The sequence below is a fragment of the Sus scrofa genome, chromosome 4 (genome assembly GCF_054392235.1).
Source record: "Sus scrofa isolate SSC_HxYL_T2T_F1_AM1 chromosome 4, Sscrofa_HxYL_maternal_Yorkshire_Landrace_v2.0, whole genome shotgun sequence".
Taxonomy (NCBI): domain Eukaryota; kingdom Metazoa; phylum Chordata; class Mammalia; order Artiodactyla; family Suidae; genus Sus; species Sus scrofa.
In genome coordinates, this window is record NC_139386.1 from 103255406 (window position 1) to 103275288 (window position 19883).

Genomic DNA, 19883 nt, shown 5'->3' on the forward strand with positions numbered 1-19883 from the left:
TGAACCACGACGGGAACTCCAGCCTGAGAACTTCTATATGCCCCAAGTGCAGCCCTAAAATGCTTAAAAAAAAAAAAGAAAAAGATGCTTAGCTTATTAATTTTCAACCTCTTGAATTTTAGGTTATAAATTTTCCTTAGTATAGACTACATCCAAGCACAGACCCCCTTCCCTTAACTCAGAATCTGTATACCTACTGGTCTAAAGACATCTCCATTGAAGTATCTAAAAGATATCTTAAATTCAACATGTTCAAAATTAAACTCTTGATTTCTCCCAAATTTTGTTCACTCAAAGCTTTCATCACTTAATAACTCTATCCTTCCATCACTCAGGACACAAACCCTGGAATTTCTTTAATTCCTCTCTTTTCCTCATACTGTCAGCAATTTGTTCTATCTTCAAAACGTATCCAGGAGTTCCCATCGTGGCTCAGTGGTTAACGAATCTGAGTAGGAACCATGAAGTTGCGGGTTCGATCCCGGCCTCACTCAGTGGGTTAAGGATCCAGAGTTGCTGTGAGCTGTGGTGTAGGTCGCAGACGCGGCTCAGATCCCAAGTTGCTGTGACTCTGGCATAGGCCAGCGGTTACAGCTCTAATTTGAGCCCTAGCCTGGGAAGCTCCATATGCTGCAGGAGCAGCCATAGAAAAGGCAAAAAGACAAAAAGACACACACACACACACAAAAAAAGGCATCCAGAAATCATTTACTTCTTTTTTTCTTCTTTTTAGGGCTGCCGAACCTGCAGCATATGGAAATTCCTGGCTAGGGGTCAAATCAGAGCCACAGCCACAGCAATGCCAGATCTGAGCTGAGTCTGCGACCTACACCACAGCTCACAGCAACGCCAGATCCTTAACCCACAGAACAAGGCCAGAGATTAAACCTGCATCCTCATGGATACTAGTCAGGTTTGTGTCTGCTGAACCCCCACAGGTACTCCAGAAATCATTTACTTCTTATCATCTTTATCCTTGTCACTGCAGTCTATACCAGCATCATCTCTCACCTGGACTATATTACTCTTACAATAGGTCTCTCTGCTCTGTCCACTCCTCCTTATAGTCTATTCTTACCATGGCAGTGGAGGATTCTTTTAAAAGATAAGTCAGAGCATGTATTCTTTGCTCAATACCATCCAATGGTTACCCCTTCCACTATGAGTAAAAGCCAAAGACTTTGCCCTTGGTGATCTGCAATCCCCCTTATCTCTGTGACCTTATCTACTTTCACTCAGCCATAGTGTTCTGGAACACCTTTCCTTGAACAAACCAGATATACTCATACTTTAAGGTCTTACTTCTAACTATTCCCTTTACCTGAAATCCTCTTCCTCCAGATATCCACCTGGCTAACTCAGTGTCTTCAGGCCTTTATTCAATTTTCACCCTCTCAAGCCTATTTTAAGTGCTTCCTTTAATACTGCAATCTGTCCCCCAATCTCCAGCATTAATTCCAAAGCCGTTTACCTTGTTCTATTTTTACTTGTTCCCCATAAGACTATCATTTTCTATCATACTAAATAATTTACTTTTTCATTATATTTTATGCTCTACAAGGTCAGAAATCTTTATTTATTCACCAATGGATTCCAAATAAACACAAAGTAAGCACTAAAAATGAGCCAAAGAGTCATTAGTTTTGATGTAAGTTTTTTTTTTTTTTTTCCTGGCTGCTCCTGCAGCAGATGAAAATTCCCAGGCCAGGGATGAAACCCTCACCACAGCAGTGACAACACCAGACCCTCAAACCCACTAGGCTAACAAGAAACTTCTGATGTAGTATTATTACTGTTCGGTGACCTGTATTTTTAAATTTTCACTATGATTTATTCTTTGATCAATGAGTTATTCAGAAATGCACTTTTTAATTTCCAAACAAAGGGGAGATTTTTGTTCTGGTTATTAACTTCTATGTTAATAGTACTATATGGCTAAAGAACATGAATCTATGATAGAGAGCACATGGAATTATATCAACCTTGCATTAGGGGCCAGCACACATCATTAATTGGTTTAAACGTTCCTTATTTGTTCAAAAATAATGTGTTATTTTCTAATTTTAGAGGCCAGGATTCTCTACATGTTAGTCAATAAAATCAGATACAGTGTAGCATCAATTCTCTACATTTGTGCAAAATTTTTGTCTGCTAAAACTACCAATAATTAAATGCTACAATCATTCATTCATTCATTCTTTTTATGGCTGCACCTGCAGCATAGGCAAGTTCCCAGGCTAGGGTTTGACTCAGAGCTGCAGCTGCAGGCTATACCACAGCTACAGCAACACCAGATCCAAGCCAAATCAGCGACCTATCACAGCTTGCAGCAATGCCAGGTCCTTAACCCACTGAGCGAGGACAGGGATCAAACCTGCATCCTCATGGTTACTAGCCAGGTTTGTTACCACTGAGCCACAACAGCAACTCCTATGTTTGGTAATTCTTTTTTTGCTAAATTTTATCTGTAGGAATTCAGAGGGCCTAATCAGAAAAAGTTTTCTCTCAAAGTGTATTTGCAACTGCTCTGGCAGAATCAGGGGTAGTACTGACCTTGGTCCAATTTTGCATCTTTCTCAGAGGGTTCTTCCACTTTACTGCAGGCCAAAGGCTTAGTTTCTCATTAGTGTTAATATAGGCATTTGCCCTTAGAGCAACCTTGCGTTTTCTGTTTGTTCACAACCCACTGCCCCTGTTTAAGCTGACTCTTCAACTTTTTTTCTTTCTTTTATTTTTTTATGGGCACACCTGTAGCATATGAAAGTTCCTGGGCTAGGGACTGAATCCAAACTATAGCTGTGACCTATGCCAAAACTGTGGCAATGCTAGATCCTTTAACCCACTGCACCAAACAAACCAGTGATCAAACCTGTGCCTTCACAGCAATCTGAGCTGCTGCACCACAGCAGGAACTCCTGACTCTTCACTTTTATGAGAACAGACCCTTAGAGAACTTCTTTACTTTTTTTAACATACCAGTAATGCATTAAAAATTATGCTTATAAGGAGTTCCCTTGTGGTACAGCAAGTTAAGGACCCGGCATTAAGGATCTGCAGCAGCTCGGGTCACTGCTATGGCTCAGGTCTGATCCCTGGCCTGAGAAATTTCACATGGTGTAGACATGGCCAAAAAAAAAAAAAAAAGCTATGCTTGTAACCTCCCATACAAAAGAATTCCAAGTAATTTACAGAGATACTGCACTCTCAAGCAGACAGTACATAAATTCTGCATGCCTTAAGTGTGAGTTCTTTCCAAAGCTTAACTGATGGGGGGGGGGGTAACTTTACAATGAAGAAATCTACAAATACTGTCTTAAACTCAATCCCTGGGTGAGAATGTCCATATGGCACAAGTACGGCCATAAAAATCTTTAAAAAAAAAAAAGAGAGACATGGTGACTAGATGTAACATACAATTCTGGATGGGATCTTGGGACAGAAAAAGACATTAGACAAAAATTAAGAAAACCTATCCAGGCACTTATGATGGAACACGATAATGTGAGAAAAAAGAATGCTTACATGTATGTGTAACTGGGTCACCATGCTGCACAGTTGAAAAAAAAAATAAGAGGTAAAAAAAAAAAAATTAAGAAAACCCGCAAATAAAATATGGACTCTAGTTAATAATTATGTATCAGTATTGGTGCATTAGCTGTAACAAATGTAACATATACTAATGTAAGATGTTAACAAGAGGAAAACTATACTACCTTTGCAATATTTCTGTAAACCTAAAACTATTCCAGACTAAAGTTTATTTATTCACTTTTTTTTTGGGGGGGGGGGCTTTCTGGGGCCGCACTGGCAGCATATAGAAGTTCTCAGGCTAGGGGTCTAATTGGAGCTACAGCTGCTGGCCTACACCACAGCCACACAGGATCCAAGTTGCATCTGTGACCTACACCACAGCTCAAGAAAAAAACCGGATCCTTAACCCACCAAGAGAGGTCAGGGATCGAATCCACAACCTCATGGTTACTAGTCAAATTCATTTCCGCTGCGCCACAACATGAACTCCTATTTATTCACTTGTTTTTTGACCTCTCCCACAGCATGGGAAAGTTCCTGGGCTGGGGATGGAACCCACGCCACAGCTATAACCAGAGCCACAGCAGTGACAATGCCAGATCCTTAACCCACTGAGCCACGAGGGAACTCCTAGACTGTGCTTTATTTTTCTATTTTTTTAGGGTCGCACCTGTGGCATATGGAAGATCCCAGGCTAGGGGTCAAATTAGAGTTATAGCTTCCAGCCTATGCCACAGTCACAGCAACGCCAGAACCAAGCCAAGTCTGCAACATAGACCACAGCTCATGGAAACACTGGATCCTTAACCCACTGAGCGAGGCCAGGGATCAAACCCACATCCTCATGGATCCTAGTTAGATTTGTTTTCACTGCACCACAATGGGAATTCCCTAAAGTTTATTTTTAAGTCATGTTTGTGGCAACTTCTGAAGGATTTAGTTATGTTTTTAGTAGAAGCATCCTGTAAAATATCTAGTCTGTCCTATCATTAGGAACAGAAAATGTCCTATTCACCCTTCTCAGAAACTGCTCTGGTAAACTTTCTCTTCCCTAATTTCTGAGAAATTACTTTGCTCTGATCCTGTCCTCTACCTAGGACCCCTTTTCTTCTGCTAACCCCTGAAACTCTGGTGTTTCCCAGGTTCTTTCTCTGGTCGTATTCTCTTCTCAAAAAGAATGCTGCGTCCCTTGAAGTGCTCATTCATTAACTACTACCAGTATGCTAATAATTCCCAAGTCTACATCTCTATTCCAAAGCTCCCTAATATAGTGGTTATGAACTTATTCCTTAAATCATTCAGCCTTAGTTTCAAAGCCCAGCCCCTATTTTCAACTTCATGAGCCTTTCAAACCGCTTCTGTCATTTATACAATGAGATAAAAATAGTACCTACCTTTTCAAAGGTTTTTCTCAAGATTACACAACATAATATGCTCAAATTCCTAGAAAAGCATCTGGAGTTGCAGCTGTGGAACAGCAGGTTAGGGATCTGGTATTGTCTCTGGGTGGCATGGGTTTGATCTCCGGCCTAGCACAGTGGGATAAGGATCCAGCATTGCTGCAGCTGTGGCTTAAGTCACAACTGCAGCTCGGATTTGATCCCTGGCTCAGGAACGTCCACATGCCCCAGTGTGGCCAAAAAGGAAAATAATAATAAAAAATTCCTAGGACAGGAGTTCCTGCTGTGAAGCAACGGGATAGGCGGCATCTTGGGAGTGCTGGGACGCAGGTTCATTCCCTAGCCCAGCACAGTGGGTAAAGGATCTGGTGTAGTTGCAGGTGCAGATTAGGTTGAAACCGTGACTTGGATCTGATCCCTGGCCTGGAAACTCCATGTGCCACTGGGTGGCCAAAAATGGAAAAAAAGAGAAAAACCCTAGGACAGCATCAAGTACATTAACTGTCAATAAATATTAGCCAATATTAGGACTATAAGCACTATCTAAATGGCTAATAATCTATTAAACAACTCTTCTCAGATGGCCTCCAGAGACTCCAAATCCATGTGTTCAAAGCGTAATTCCTCCCAAATTTTCTGTCACCCAAGACAGACTCCACCTTCTAAGCTTTTCCTCTAACTTATTCCCCAATATTCAACTGGTCAGCAAGTTGTGTCAAATTCTACTTTCTAAATACCTCTTAGGTCATATCTGTCCTCTCTACTACCGTTATACTAATTCAAATCTTTGTCACTTGGTTAGATTATTATAATGGCTTCTGAACATTTCCCCAAACACATCATTCATTTTTAGAAACTGTAATTGATATTTTAAAGACCAAAATACAATATTTCTGTTGGCATAATACAAAAGCAGTTCATTCATCATTCTTGGTTATCTTTATCTCTTTCCCACCTACTCATCCACCCCCATTCTCCTCTCACTTTCATCACAAACCCTATTTACTACTATTTACTATGGAGCTCAGGAAACTCCCCTGACCACCCCCCACTACCCTTGTCACAGCCCACTTATAGGATGAGTCTGCACCTGAAGGAAAGAACCCTCCTAATAAAGGAGCTCTCCTAGAGAAAAGAAAGAACTTAGATTCCATTAGGGCAATCTTTCCCAAGTTGGCCAAGAAAAATGTCAAAACTTCACCAATTCTGAACTACTGAATACAGACAAAAGGTTCTGAAAGTACTATACAGGACAGTTAAATATGGCAAGAAGATACTTAAGTCCAACCCAACCAGCTATATCACACTGAGCAATTATAAAGGTGCCTCAGCCAAAAGAAAAATGTCAAAGAAAGCAGCAAAGCCAGAAGCAGGTAATGATTTATATTACAATAACCTATGTTTAATATTTGTTTTTATAAATTTACATTTTTACTTGACATCTTAAAATATAAAATTTATTATTTATTTTATTTTATTTTGCCTTTTCTGGGCCCGCTCCCTCGGCACATGGAGGTTCCCAGACCAGGGGTCCAATTGGAGCTGTAGCTGCCGGCCTATACTACAGCCACAGCAATGCCAGATCTGAGCCAAGTCTTTGACCTACACCACAGCTCATAGCAATGCAAGATCCTTAACCCACTGAGCAAGGCCAGGGATCGAACCCGCAACCCCATGGTTCCTAGTCAGATTCATTAATCACTGAGCCACGACAGGAACTCCAAAATATAAAATTTAAAATATGAAATATACTAAAAGCTCTGAATAAATCCCCAAATTTATACTAATACCAGTATTACAAAAAAAAATAATTTTGATCCAGAAGTTCCCATTGTGGCTCAACAGGTTAAGGACATGACAGTGTCCTTGAGGATGTGGGTTCAATCCCTGGCCTCACTCAGCAGGTTAAGGATCCAGCACTGCCAAAAGATTCAGTGTAGGTGGCAGATGTAGCTCGTATCTGGCATGGCTGCAGCCGCAACACAGGCCAGCAGCTGCAGCTCCAATGTGACCACTAGCCCAGGAACTTCCACATGCTGCAAGTGCAGGTGAAAAAAAAATAATAATAATTAATTTGGGTCCCATGTTACAATCACTATCTACTGCAGCTTTTGTGCATGCACATAGTTACTTTGTTTTCAACCTCCGTTCCCTTTGTACCCTCCCACTTACATCTTAAAAATCATGGCTTTTATTGCTTCTCTTTGTCTTTTCCATCCTTACTTGTCTATGTGTACCTCTGGCTGTTACTCCCTGCTTCTGATTCTTTCACACCTTTGTTTATATTTGGGATGTCTTCTTTCAGCTTCACATCTTTTTTTGAACAACTGTTACCTCCATCAAGTCTTTCTTGCTAACACAAATATAAGCTGGTTCTCTCTGCTCTTTAATTGGGTGTTTCCTAGAAAAACTTCCCAAAGTGTGTTCCATGAAACACTAATCACATGAGATGGCTAGAAAAGAAAGGAATTCCATGGTCAAATAAGTTTGGAAAATACTGAATATCCTATCCTCCACCCCTCCTGGAAACTCAAGCATTTTATTAAAGGTACTAAAGTATAACAGCATGAAACACAGTTTAATTTTAATTTCGTAGTTTCTAAGCTTTGACAGTGACATGTACTTGCTAGGAAATGCTGCTATACAAAGTCGAATTCATACTATAACTTTTGTTCACTGCTATGTTTTATTGTCTCTGTACCTTATCCACATTTATAAGTTTATACATATGTACTACACATGGCAATCAAGTATAAGAATGAGAGGTTAGAAATGAATTCTTAACCTAGTTTATAATAAACACAGTATATATGTATACAGATGGCCTATAAATGGATTTCAAAAGCTCTTCACTTTTCTATTACCAGGTTTTTAAACTTTTAAAACAAAGTGAAATTTACCTTCCAAAGTGTTAAAATGTGTCTTGACAGGAAATTTTCTCTTTTTTTGTTTTTTACCGCTGCACTGGCAGCATATGAAAGTTCATGGGCTAGGGGTCAAATCGGAGCTGCAGCTGCCAGCCTACACCACAGCCACAGCAACATGGATCCATGCCACCTCTGCAGCATTCGCCAGAGCTTGCAGCAACGCTGGATCCTTAACCCACTGAGCAAGGCCAGGGATTGAACATGCATCCTCAAGGAGATGTCAGGTCTTTAATCCACTGGGCTACATAGAGAACTCCCTGAACTTGTCTTTTTTAAAAGAATCATTAATTTAAGATTTAAAAATTTAGGGAGTTCCCTGCTGGCTCAGTGGGTTAAGGATCCAGTTTTGTCACTGCTGTGATTCTGGATACTGCTGTGGCATGCATTCAATTCCTGGCCTGGGAACTTCTGCATGCTGCAGGTGTGGCCAAAGATATATTTTTAAATAATAACAATAATTTTAATGAAAATATGATCAATATTTGGTCTTTATTATTCCAACTTCTATTTTCAGAAACCCCTCATTTTCTATAAGTTATTTCTAAATATCAAGCAATGTTAAAGACACATTGCTGTCCCTGTGAAATCCCTTTGATATGCATTTTTTTATTTTATTTTATTTATTATTTATTTATTTATTTATTTATTTGTCTTTTTGCTATTTCTTTGGGCCGCTTCCGCGGCATATGGAGGTTCCCAGGCTAGGGGTTGAATCGGAGCTGTAGCCACTGGCCTACGCCAGAGCCACAGCAATGCAGGATCCGAGCCGCGTCTGCAACCTACACCACAGCTCACAGCAACGTCGGATCTGTTAACCCACTGAGCAAGGGCAGGGACCGAACCCGCAACCTCATGGTTCCTAGTCGGATTCGTTAACCACTGCTCCACTACGGGAACTCCTGATATGCATTTTTATATTAGCACAACAGCTATAAAAGCATATGAAAGTTTTTTTTTTTTTTTTTTTTGCTTTTTAGGGCTGAACCTGTGGCATATGGAGGTTCCAGGCTAGGGGTTCAATTGGAGCTACAGCTGCTGGTCTACACCACAGCCACAGCAACACCAGATCCGAGCGGAGTCTGTGACCTATGCCACAGCTCATGGGCAACGCCGGATCCTTAACCCACTGAGCAAGGCCAAGATCAAACCCACAACCTCATGGTTCCTAGTTGGATTCGTTTCCACTGTGCCAAGACAGGAACTCCTGAAAGTTTCTTAAATTCTTGAATTTCTAGAACGGAAAGATGATGTTATATGAATGGGTACTTGAAATACCCAAAACAGGTAAACAGTTTCTTTTTTTTTTTTTTTTTTGTCTTTTTGCCTTTACTTGAGCCACTCCTGCGGCATATGGAGGTTCCCAGGCTAGGGGTCCAATCGGAGCTGTAGCTGCCAGCCTACGCCAGAGCCACAGCAACTCTGGATCTGAGCCACGTCTGCAATCTACACCACAGCTCACGGCAACGCCAGATAGTTAACCCACTGAGCAAGGGCAGGGACCGAACCCGCAACCTCATGGTTCTTAGTCGGATTCGTTAACCACTGCGCCACAACAGGAACTCCAACAGTTTCTAAACAGTGTGTTCTTTGGGCATTCACTAGCATTAATAAAAAGGACTTTAAAAAAAAAAATCCATGTTCATTCCTTTGGATTATTATTCTTTTCTTTTTATCTTTTTAGGGCCACACCCATGGCATATGGAGGGTCACAAGCTAGGAGTCGAATCAGAGCTGTAGCCATTGGCCTGCGCCACAGCAACTCAGGATCGGAGCCATTTCTGTAATCTACACCACAGCTCACGGTAACGCCAGATCCCCAACCCACTATGTGGGGTCAGGGATCCAATCCGTGTCCTCATGGATACTAGTTGGGTTCATTAACTGCTGAGCCATGATGGGAACTCCTCCTTCGCATTGTTAACCTTAAATTTTCACCTATGGTATGTAGGATTAACTGGAAGAAATTTAAAACTTAAGCAGACAGGTCTGCATGATACATGGTATAATAAAATGTATACATACCACAACTGCATTTAAAAATGACACTAGGTACCACTTGCTGAAATTTTAAATGTCAAGTAGTTTGCAAAGCACTTGATATGTATTACCTTTTTCTTTTGGCTGTGTCCATAGTATCTCAAAGTTCCTGGGCCAGGTATCAAAACAACGCCACAGCAGAGACCTGAGCTAGTGAAGTGACAATGCCAGATCCCTAACCCCCTGTGCTACAGAAGCTCCTGAATTATCTTCTTTAATACCACCATTAATCACATAAGGTGAGTTGTATTATTATTATCCCTATTTTTAGGCTTTAAGAGGTTAAATAACAACTACAATCCCTACTGAAGTCCAAAGCCTGTGTTCCTCACCAATTAACTGCTATACAATATTGTACATCCCCCTGCATATATAAATCTACGTAAACAAAAGCATGTAAAACCTCTATAGCAACAATTCTCAGTGTGATCTGAGGTCAGATATAAGAAAGTCATTAATTAACAAGCACTTTCTACATTCTACACCTCCTTCAATGTGCTGAGAATATAGTGATGGACAAAACAAATTCCCTGCTGTCATAAGTTTATATTCTAATTAGGGGTGAGAGGGGACATGCATCTCAATAAACAAGCAAATAAATAAGGTAGTACCTTATAATGAGAAAAGGTATTAAAAAAACTACAGTGATAAAATAAGAAAATGATAGGCAGGAGCAAAAAGGGATAGACTCTGGCTAGGATGACAGGAGTCAACCTCTAAGGAGGTGACATTTGAGCTAAAACCTGAAAGATAGGATATCAAGGCAAATTTTTCACGTTAAGTGGTAATTTATAAAATGGTAATGATATACAAATAATAGTGTATTTTATGTCCTTATTTGGCAAAATAAAAAGTTAGCAATTTATAATCTCACAAATTAGGAGTTCTTGCTGTGGCACAGCAGGTTGAGAATCTGGCGTTGGCTCTGGGGCAACGTGGATTTAATCCACAGCCCAGTGCACTGGGTTAAGGATCCTGTGTTGCCACAGCTGTGGTGTAAATTGCAGCTGTGGCTCAGACTTGATCCCTGGCCTGGAACGTCCATGTGCCAAGCATGCGGCCAAAACAGAAAAAAAAAAAAAAAAAATTAAATGGTTGATAACATCTGGAAAGCCATGGCAATACACAACATTAAGATGAGTGACAATGGATATGTATGCTGTAAAAACTTGATAAAGGTCATTCTATAAAATAAATCGGTGGATTCAGAAACCTTTTAGTTTCAGGATCCCTTTACACTCAAAAATTATTGAAGACCCCAAAGAGCTTGTGTTTATGTGGGTAATATGCTATTTACTACACTAGAAATTAAAACTAAGAATTTCAAAATAGCTATTAATTCATCAAAAACAATAATAAAACTAGTCAGTTAATAAATTGTATACTTTTATTACAAATCTAATGTTTTGCTTAATATAAAATAGCCATTTCTGCTTTTATATTAAATTTACTGCTATATATGAATTAATGAACTTTTTTTCCAACTTGGCAGCTCAGTGAAATCATCTAAACAGACAGGCACTCATAGAAAAAGAGTAGAATGATGGTTGCCAGAGGCTGGCAAGTGGGAGAGTGGGGAAATGCTGGTCAAAAGATACAAACTTTCAGTTATAAGATGAGTAAGTTCTGGGGATCTAATGTACAACCTAACACACTGATTGTAGTTAACAATGTGGTACCATATGTCTGAAAGCTGCTAACAGAGTACCTCTTAAATGTTCTCAGGACCAAAAAAAAAAAAAAAAACTTTTTTGAAAGAGTGATGGGAGTTCCTGTGGTGGTTCAGTGGAAATAAACTCCACTACTATGTATGAGGATGCAGGTTCAATCCCTGGCCTCCCTCAAGTGGGTTAAGGATCCAGTGTTGTCACAAGCTGCAGTGTTGGTCGCAGATGTGGCTCTGATCTGGGGTTGCTACAGCTGTGATATAGTCTGGCAGCTGCAGCCCTGATTCCACCAACAGCCTGAGAACTTCCATATGCTGCAGGTGCAGCCCTAAAAAGAAAATAAATCAGTGGATTACTTATTTATTATCTTATTAAAGAATGAAAAAAGAAAAAATTAAGCTTATGCTTAGCCACTCTGAAACCAAGAAATTTCCCTTTCCTAGGCTATAAATGTTCTGACAATTTCCTCAAAATAAGTCACTTCCCTGAGCCTCAGTCTGTTTGTTTGTTTTCCTTTTTTGACCACCTTATGGCATATGGAGTTCCCAGGCCAGGGATCAAATCAGTTTTGACCTACGCTGCAGCTATAGCAACGCCTGATCCTTTAACCCACTGTGCTGGGATTAAACCTGCCTCCCGGCACTGCAGAGATGTCACTGATCCTGTTGCACCACAGTGAAAGCTCCAAGCCTCAGTTTATAAGATTTTTAAGTGGGGGGAGTTCCCGTCATGGCACAGTGGTTAACGAATCCGACTAGGAACCATGAGGTTGCGGGTTCAATCCCTGCCCTTGCTCAGTGGGTTAATGATCCGGCGTTGCTGTGAGCTGTGGTGTAGGTTGCAGACGTGGCTTGGATCCCGCCTTGCTGTGGCTCTGGCGTAGGCTGGTGGCTACAGCTCCAATTAGACCCCTAACCTGGGAACCTCCCATATGCCGCAGGAGCAGTCCAAGAAATGGCAAAAAGACAAACAAACAAAACAAAAAAAAAAAAAAAAGATTTTTAGGTGGAGATAACTCTTATCTTGCAGAGTTGATGTCAGGATTATAGGTAACATATATATATACGTATAGTATCTAGTAAGGGTGCTCAGTAAATGATACCTGCACTCCAAACAAAAAGTGTTATCTCTTCTAAACTGGACAGCTTATAAAAACTCATACTACCAGGAGTTCCCGTCGTGGCGCAGTGGTTAACGAATCCAACTAGGAACCATGAGGTTGTGGGTTTGATTCCTGGCCTTGCTCAGTGGGTTAACGATCCGGTGTTGCCATGAGCTGTGGTGTAGGTCGCAGACTTGGCTCGAATCCCGCCTTGCTGTGGCTCTGGTGTAGGCCGGTGGCTACAGCTCCGACTGGACCCCCAGCCTGGGAACCTCCATATGCCATGAGAGCAGCCCAAGAAATTGCAAGGGGAAAAAAAAAAAAAAAAAAACTCATTTCAGACCTCTCAGAACCAGTTACTTTTGTTCAGTTCTTATCTTAGTCACTAAACATAAGTTCCTTATAATCCCATCTCTTTCAGCAACCTAACAAAATTTTACACAGAGTAAGCACCCAGTATTTCTTTCTTTTTTTTTAGGGCCATAAGTGTGACATATGGAGTTTCCCTGGTAAGGGGTCAAATTGGAGCTACAGCTGCCAGCCTACACCACAGTGATACAAGCTGCGTCTGTGACCTACACCATAGGAGCCATAACCCGATGAGTGAGGCCAGGGATTGAACCCTCATCCTCACAGATACTAGTCGGGCTCATTACCACTGAGCCACAATGGAACTCTGTATCCAGTATTTTTTTTTTCTTTTTCTTTTTTTCCTTTTTAGGGCAGCTCCTGCAGCATATGGAGGTTCCCAGGCTAGGGGTCAAAACAGAGCTGTAGCCGCAGGCCTATGCCACAGCAACAGCAACTCGGGATCTGAGCAGTGTCTTTGACCTACACCACAGCTCGTGGCAATGCCAGATCCTTAACCCACTGAGCAAGGCCAGGGATCAAGCCTGCATCCTCATGGATACTAGTCAGATTCATTTCCACTGAGCCACGACAGGAACTCCCCTGCACCCAATATTTCTAAATTCACTTTCTGGTTAAGCGTCCAGTGTTGCCAAGAGCTGTGGTATAGGTCACAGAGGCAGCTCGGAACCTGCGTTGCTGTGGCTGTGGTGTAGGCCGGCAGCTGTAGCTCTGATTCGACCCTAGCCTGGGAATCTCCATATGTCGTGGGTGCAGCCCTAAAAAGACAAAAAAAAAAAAAAAAAAAAAGGTAAATTATAATGCCTAACATTAAAACATGTTTTCCCCTCTAACAGTGAAAGTTTTACTAAAAGGTAATAAATAATCAATTTCTCTCCCTCCCTCCCTCTGTCTCTCTCCCCCTCCTTCTGATGGGTACCAAAGAACCAGAGGGTGAAAGCAAGTGAAACTAATCACTCGAGTGTGAAGTGAAGGGAGAGAGATGAGGGAAAAATAAAGGATCCAACCAAAATTTACCAGCATACTAAACATTTCTTTAACTGAACAGCCTCTATTTCAATGTTTCTATGAGAATAAGAAAAACAATGAGGTATTTTTTAAAACTATCTTTATCTTAGCCAGGAAGACTTTAATATTCTAAAGCACAGATGGAATTGTTGCCTTTTTCCAAAAAGGAGTAACAAAGTTCTACTTTCTCCACAAAATATGCATTCCTCCAGTGTCCTATAATTAAAATCTGTCAATGCTGTGGAATCTGAAAGCAACACTAGGCACTAACTCCTTTTTGTTTCCCTGACAAACGGATGAGAAATTCATGTCAAGGTGGCTTGTGCAAGAGTGTTAAATTTTTGAGTAATTTTCACTAGGGTCTCTGAGCTCCTCCTGCACCTTAAAAAACCTCATGTAACCTTCTCAGATAGTTGAAAATTTAAAACAACTAACTCACCGATCTGGCGTTGCTGTGGCTATGGCTGACAGCTCAGTTCTGATTCGACCCCTAGGCTGGGAACCTCCATATGCCACAGGTGCGGCCCTAAAAAGATAAATAGAGAGACAGACGACAGACAGACGAAACAACTAATCCAAAATATCTGCTTTGGGGAGTTCTTGTCATGGCTCAGCAGAAACGAATCTGACTAGTATCCAAGAAGACGCAGGTTTAATCCCTGGCCTCGATCAGTGGGTTAAGGATCTGGCGTTGCTGTGGTTGTGGCAGAGGCTGGTGGCTACAGCTATGATTCAACCCATAGCCTGGAAACCTCCACATGCTGCCAGTGCAGCCCTAAAAAGACCAAAAAAAAAAAAAAAAAAATTTGCCTTTGGACCTTTTATTATTATTTTTATTTATTTAGTCTTTTTGTCTTTTCTAGGGCCACATACATGGAGGTTCCCAGGCTACGGGTCAAATCGGAGCCGTAGCTGCTGGCCTACACCAGAGCCACGGCATCTTGGGATCCAAGCTGCATCTTCGACCTACACCACAGATCATGGCAACACCGGATCCTTAACCCACTGAGCAAGGCCAGGGATCAAACCCACAACCTCATGGTTCCTAGTCAGATTCGTTAACCACTGAGCCACAACGGGAACCCCCACCTTTGGACTTTTTAAAGTACTATTCTATGAAACTCTAAACACTTAGCAAAGTAAAAAAAAAGAGAGAGAGAGAATGACAAAAGCCGAGGAGAAAACAAGTTTAGATGCATCGATTATTTAATAAATAAATAATGAAATTATGAAAGGCAAGAAGCCAAATCACTAAGGAAAAAAAACCAGTAAGTCTCCACTCCCTAAGAAATTACACACATACCTACACTCACCCCTTCTCAACCAACAAACCTGTAATTTTGGGTTGGCCTGTTTAAGAAAATTTTAATATCAGTAGTTTTCCATTGTCAATGGAATTTTCCTTTCAAGATATTTCCATACCATAAAATCATCTGAAGTTTTTCAATACTGTTTCACACTTTGAGTTATGGGAATGTTTATTTGCTACCTAAGTTAACATTTAAGTTACTATGGGATATATAGCGAAATTATGTTTTACATATTGCTTCAGGAGTTCCCTCGTGGCACAGTGTGTTAAGGATCTGGCACTGTCACTGCAGCAGCTCAGGTCACTGCAGTGGTGTGGGTTGGATCCCTGGTCAGGAACTTCCACATGCTGTGGGCAAGGTCCCAAAAAAGAGAAAAAAATATATTGCTTCAAATCCACCTAGAGCCATGCATACAACACTACCCTTTTGTACTTGAGAGACAAAGCAGCTAAATGAAGAATATAACTGCTTGTAAAAAAGCTGATACATGTAAAAAGGCTCATTTAGTATATACCATTACAATAATCTTGTTCTAGTTAAGACAGTTCATGGTTTGAAACACTGTCCGGAAGTAAGGAAATTAACTACATCTCTATGAACCTAGGGCAATGGAAGAAGAGGTGACCTAGGCATCCAAACCAAATGCCTAACTAATCCAGAGTGCCATTAAGCCTAAACCAAGACTTGAGAGACACGCAAGAGAGCAAAACAGATTTATTACTTCTTTGGGGAGCTGAAATGAAGTTTACCTTAAACCTGGAAAAGTACCTAAACCAGTAACACATTATCAAGTAGAGAGAGGAATCTAAAATACTGGAATGCCCCAGAGCCTTCTCTCTGGACACTCTTCTCTATGTACACTTAATATATCCTAATACACTTACTATTCTACCTACATTTACTTCCTAGTATATTATCTCTTTCAATCTGGTTGCTCTAAAGACAATTTACACACTAAATAAGACCCCCTTTGGGACTGACGCACAACTCTATGAAGACGCTAAAACAAGTGAACTGTTTACTTTACATGAGTGAAGTCTGTATTTCTGAATTATATTTTTTTAATGTTATGACAACCCAATCCAACCTAACATATTCACAACTAAATTTCTGATCTTTCTCCCCAAACCTGCTCCACTTCCAGCCTTCCCAATTTCAACAAATGTCAACTCTTTCTAGTCACTCAGGCAAAAAGACATTCCCGTTTTTCCTTTTTGTTTTTTCCCTCTTCTTTTTTTTTTTTGTGGCTGCCCCAGAACATACGGAGTACCTATGCCACAGCTGCTGGCAACAGAGGATCCTTTTAACTTGCTATGTTGGGCCAGGGATGGAACCTGCGTCCCAGTGCTCTAAAGACACGGCTGATACCCTTCCACCACGGTGGGAACTCTCATTCTTAATTACTCTCCTCTCTTACCCTACATTTAATCCATCTAAAATTCCACCTGGGGGAGTTCCCGTCGTGGCGCAGTGGTTAACGAATCCGACTAGGAACCATGAGGTTGCGGGTTCGGTCCCTGCCCTTGCTCAGTGGGTTGACGATCTGGCGTTGCCGTGAGCTGCGGTGTAGGTTGCAGACTCGGCTCGTATCGCGCGTTGCTGTGGCTCTGACATAGGCCGGCGGCTACAGCTCCGATTCGACCCCTAGCCTGGGAACCTCCATATGCCGCAGGAGCGGCCCAAGAAATAGCAACAACAACAACAAAAAGACAAAAGACAAACAAACAAACAAAAATAAATAAATAAATAAAATTCCACCTGGGGGAGTTCCCGTCGTGGTGCAGTGGAAATGAATCCAACTAGGAACCATGAAGCTGCAGGGTTCAATCCCTGGCCTCCAACTGTGGGTTAAGGATCCGGCATTGCTGTGAGCTGTGGTGTAGGTCACAGATGCGGCTTGGATCCTGTGTTGCTGTGGCTGTGGCACAGGGCAGTAGCTATAGCTCTGATTCTATCCCTAGCATGGGAATCTCCATATGCTGCCGGTTTGGCCCTAAAAAGTACAAAAGAAATAAAATAAAATAAAATTCCATTTGGATCTACCCTCAAAACAGATCCAGAATCAAATTATCATTTCCAAAACCTGGTCCTAACTACCAATATTTTATCCTAAGAATACTACAATAGCTACCTACTGGCATACCTATTTCTGCAGCAACTAAGAATGATCTTTCGGAGTTCCCCATCATGGCTCAGTGGTAACAAACCCCACTAGGATTCAAGAGGATGTGGGTTCAATCCCTGGTCTTGCTCAGTGGGTTAAGGATCCTGTGTTGCCATGAGCTGCAGCATAGGTCACAGACGTGGCTCGGATCTGGTGTTGCTGTGGCGAGCAGCTGCAGCTCCAATTCAACCCCTAGCCTGGGAACTTCCATATGCCAAGGGTGCAGCCCTAAAAAGACCAAAAAAAAAAAAAAAAAAAAAGCTAATAGTTAGCTATAGATTGAAGATTACTGTCTATGGAAATAATAAAAGTAATTTAAAGCAAAAAAAAGTTAGCTATAAAACTATTACCGTCTTCATGGTCCACCCAAGGACCCTAAGACCCAAACTGAGAAACCATTGTCATTCATCAAAAATGGTAAATATTATTTTGCAAATTCTCTACAACAAATTAATCCTGTATAACAGATTTTTTATTTTTTATTTTTTTTTTTGCTAGTCCATGTTTATATAACAACAGTTTCTCTTGTGGAAAAAAATACCAGATTTTCTGAGATTTGCTTCAAATGAAGGGGAGGAGGGAAAGTAAACGGGGTAAAAGAAAAAAGATTGGCTCTTAAAAAGATAACTACTGAAGTGGCGTGGTCAGTAGAAGGGGCAGGGTGTCATTACTTTTCTAATCTTATACATATTTAAAGTTTGAACCAAAGATAGCTGAAGGGAAATCTTAACAGATTTTCTGCTTCACAAATGATTCTACTTTTCTATATCCCTCTTTTCTTCAAAAACTCACCAATTCTCATATCACCTTCAACCAACCCATTCAATAATTACAAACAATATAGAGATATCATAAACACAATATTTTCCCTCAGAGAACTTGCTAGTTCACTAAAGAAGGCTGGTCCAAATCATCTGCCCCTGACTGGGCATGTAATTTCCAGCACTGTTCCCAAAACAAAGTAATTATTTTGAATACTCAGGACCTTAAGACTATCTACATCATCACTGTCATCACAGTAACTAAACTGAACATATTTCTATATGCTAGGACCTATACTAAAATACAATGTTATCTCTTTAAATCCTATGAGAGATAATTATCTCTACTTACAGATCAGAAATGAGATTCACAATTTATATTGTGCATAGAATTACCCAGGCATTAAAGACACGGAATTAATATTTGAACCTAGGTCTAATTCTTTTTTGTGTGTCTTTTTTTTTGCCATTTCTTTCTTAGGCTGCTCCCGCGGCATATGGAGGTTCCGAGGCTAGGGGTCCAATTGGAGTTGTAGCCGCCGGCCTACGCCGCGTCTTCAACCTACACCACAGCTCATGGCAACACCAGATCCTTAACCCACTGAGCAAGGCCAGGGATCGAACCCACAACCTCATGGTTCCTAGTCAGATTCGTTAACCACTGTGCTACGACGGGAATGCCAACCTAGGTCTGATTCTAAAGTCTGTATTTTTCTACTTTAATACATTGATTTCCATTTTATATTAAAAATGGAACAAAATACAGAAATGACAATCTAGTCAAATTACATATCAAGTCTACATAAAAGCCATGTTTTGCAACTGCCGACGACCCATACCTATAATTTCTTTCAATTATAAATGTTGCCTTCTGATAAACAGAAATTAAAACAATTCAAGTTCTTGATTAACTATTTCACAAAATTATATTTTAAAAATATTTATCAATTGCTTATTGTGTGACAAACACTGTTCTAGTTGCTTGGGGACACAGTAGCAAAGACACAGCCCTGTCATCTGGTGCAAGAAGATAAATAACAAACAAATAAATAAGATAATTTCATACACTGAAAATAAAACGATATGATAGAAAGTAACTGAAGGAAACACTTGAAATAAGATCATTAGGGAAGGCCTTTCTGAGAAGGTAATACTTGAGTTTGGATCTAAATGATGAGAAGATAGGACTGGGAGAAGCCTGAGAGATAGTAGGTAGGGCAGACGGTGTAGGAGCTTGTAGTCCTTTTACCTGCAGTAAAAGAAGTTTAGCTCTTAGGCCTGTTGCAATGGAATATCACTGGATGATTTTAAAGCACTGAAATGATATCTGCTTATGCTACAGAAAGATCACTTTAAAAAATGATAGCACTGGAAGTATCAGGCAAATTAAAACAAGCCTGAATACTGGAGTTCCCGTCGTGGCACAGTGGTTAATGAATCCGACTAGGAACCATGAGGTTGCGGGTTCAATCCCTGGCCTTGCTCAGTGGGTTAAGGATCTGGTGTTGCTGTGAGCTGTGGTGTATGTCGCAGATGCAGCTCGGATCCCGCGTTGCTGTGGCTGTGGTCGTTGTATAGGCCGGCAGCTGTAGCTCCAATTGGACCCC

General features: G+C 40.9%; 1 protein-coding gene and 1 long non-coding RNA gene across 18 annotated transcripts in view; both read right to left on the reverse strand.

Annotated features, from left to right (window-relative positions):
• RPRD2 (regulation of nuclear pre-mRNA domain containing 2) overlaps window positions 1-19883 on the reverse strand; it is a 96947-nt gene that overhangs the window by 73789 nt on the left and 3275 nt on the right. The gene's annotated exons all lie outside the window — the stretch shown is intronic.
• LOC146404087 (uncharacterized) lies at window positions 977-8194 on the reverse strand. The gene is made up of 2 exons (XR_014844252.1): window positions 8038-8194; window positions 977-4142 (listed from the first exon to the last, which is right to left on the reverse strand). It is a non-coding gene; the product is annotated as an uncharacterized LOC146404087 (long non-coding RNA).